This window comes from Myotis brandtii, unplaced genomic scaffold, assembly GCF_000412655.1.
Source record: "Myotis brandtii unplaced genomic scaffold, ASM41265v1 scaffold35, whole genome shotgun sequence".
In the NCBI taxonomy this organism is placed as follows: Eukaryota; Metazoa; Chordata; class Mammalia; order Chiroptera; family Vespertilionidae; genus Myotis; species Myotis brandtii.
The window spans coordinates 708,001-710,862 of record NW_005363467.1 but is presented as its reverse complement, the minus strand read 5'-3'; positions in this window follow the sequence as shown (position 1 = coordinate 710,862).

Here is a 2,862-nt window from a genome sequence, read left to right as displayed (position 1 = left end):
CGAGCTGCACCACGTCAGCTGCCAATACGTTATGAGGCCCGGGTAGCAATCGGCGTCCCGGGGGAGCGCGCGGCAGTTCAAGTGCGCACCAGACAGAGAGAAAACAATTTCTGGTGCCAATAACGGAGCGGGATGAAGAATGTTTTAATATTTGAAGCTGCTTTATGGCAGACGCGATGACAGTGATGGACTCAATGTCAGCTTTTTCCCCCGAAATGTCATCTCTCCTCGATGAGCGCTGCCGGCTCGGAGGCGTGCGCGCCTGATGCCAGCGCGGCGAGCCATTGATCATTGATTTTCTCCTAAATAGAAAGCTTGCCAGGAGACCAGAAACTCTGGGATTTATTAGGATTTCTTTAAGAGCCACTTTAGCTCAACAGTTCTCATTACTGTCTTTACAATGTTACTTATTTTTCTTTTTATGTCACATGATTTGTAAAGGGTTAGTGCTCGGAGAACAATGTGCGATTAAAGCAGCCACCGCAGCCGGCTGGGCAAGGACGGGGGGCGGGGAGCAGGTTGGCGGGGAGCACGTTAGCGGGGACGCGGGGACGCGGGACCCTCCTGCCGGCGGCCTCTGTGCTTTGAAATCTGCGGGTGGGGCTGGTGCTAAATGGTGTCCCAGCGGACGTTCCGATGACACAGGCTCACGTACAGCGGTGCCTCCTCACCACGCAGGAGCCCTGACCAGCGCCCATGAGGGGCGGGGGCGGCGGGAGCTGGGCAGGGAGCGGGCAGGGCATCTCCAGGTTTGACTAGACACGGAAATGAAAGCCAGGCTACGGCAACGGACTCTGTATCGCTTTTTAAAAAAGGCTTTTAAAGATGCCAGCGTGGGCTTGGGGGCGGTGTGAGAGTGGTGACGGAGGCTGTGAACGCACCGCTGCTCTGGGGGGTGAGTCTTTCTTTTTTTCTTGTTAATATTTTCATTGGTTTCAGAGAGGAAGGGAGAGAGAGAGAAGCATCCATGATGAGAGAGAATCATGGACCGGCTGCCTCCTGCACGCCCCACACTGGGGATCAAGCCCGAAACCCGGGTCTGTGCCCTGATTGGGAATCCAACCCTGACCTCCTGGTTCATAGGTCGACGCTCAGCCACTGAGCCACGCAGGCCAGACACGAGGTTTTTTCTGAGAAACAGTAGGGGCACGCATGTCCCTGAGCCAGAGGCACCGTGTCTGTGGGAACCCTAGCATTCTGCTGGCGGGGAGGCCGGGGGGGGGGGCGTGTACAGCGACCTCACCCCTGAGGGCTCTGCACGGCCCGCTCCTTGGGGTGCTCAGTCCTAGACCAGGAGCCAGCAGCGTGGCTTCTCCGTGAGCCTCAGCTTTCGTGCAGCCGGCCCCCGTGCTGAGCTGGAGTGAGCACACGACGGGTGTGCAGGGCCGGGCAGCGTGCTCAGAGCCGGGGCGGTGGGCGGCACCTTGAGTGCCCGGGCGTTTGAGGGTGGACGGCCGGCCGGACAGGAGATCTGGTGGCTGTAGAAGTGCCTCGATCTGCGCTCTCGTGCGTGAGCTCGGCTCTGGGGTCCGCTGGGGTCCAGGCTACTGCTCTGCCTTAGGGGCCAGGGAGACAGACAGAGTGAGGCCCGGCCTGAGCCTCCAGGTGGGGGAGAGCGGGGAAGGGCCTGGGGGCCCGGGACCCGGCTCCCGTCAGTCCTGGCTCTGACCGCACCCCTCCGGCCAGGCCCGGCGACCTTGACCTGTGAGAGAGGCTCTTGTCTGGCCCACCTCCTGTCCCCCACATACCCTGCCCCCCAAGGCTGCCTGTCCCTGAGCATAAGGAGGGCGCCCCACACAGACAGCGAGAGGGGACAAACACCGGGAAACTCCTGCTAGGGGGTCCCCTGCCCTCCCTACACTCCCCTCTCTCTGCTGGGCAAGACAGCGCTGGGTTTGTTTTAAGTGTGTGTGTGTGTGTGTGTGTAACGTTACAGTTTTGTGTAACAATGCATGTGTGTATATGAGCTGTGACATGTTTGTGCTGCGAGGCTGACACAGGCCACTGCCCAGGAGCCGTGTGGGCAGGCTCCCGGCGCTGCCCCGTGCCTGGCTGGATCCTCCTAGTGAACCCCGACCCTCGGAGGGGGCCTGTGCTCCCTGCGGGGTACGTCTCTGCCCCTCACCCCCTCGGGGACCCCACCCAGGGGCACATGGAGGTTCTTTGTGCCCTTATTGCTGAACGTCTCGGTCTCCCCACTGGCTGTGGCCCCAGGAAGCTGGATTGGTCTGTTCTGCTCTGCACGCTGCCCGCCAGACGGACAGGTGAGGCGGGGACAAGCTGGTCCTGGGGGGGACCTCAGGCCAGAGCTGGCTCGGCAGCTCCAGGAGGGGTGGCTGCTCCTGGGGGCTCCGGGCACCTTCCCGACAGGGTCCGGTGGCCGCGTCCCAGGACAGTGGGGGTGAAGCAAAGGCAATGAGGGGACAGTGGGGTGCTGGGAGGGGATGGGAGCCGAGTCGCCCCCACCCTGTGGAGGTCAGGAGTGCTGGCGCCGTGCTCGAAGCTGAGGGACCCCCCTCACCTCCCAGGGGCTGCAAAGCAGATAAGACCTTGCTCTGTGTGGCCCCAGGTTCCCCAGTCCACACCCAAGGCCCTCGGGCTCCCACCAGCCACTGGCCCTTCAGGGACACGCTCCGTGGTGGGTGCCTGTGGGGGGCCATCCCCCATTCCCCGTCCCCCATCCCGGGCACCTGCCCTGGTCCCCCGGCCTCAAGGCCCCGCCAGCCCGACTCCCCCAGCTTCTGCGTTTTGTCCACTTGCTGGGTGGCCGTAAATATCAGAACAAAATAAACCGAAGTCGGCGGGCGAGGGCCTGGGAGCCGTCTCCCGTTCCCAGCGGCTGAGTGACAGCTGGCCGGGCGC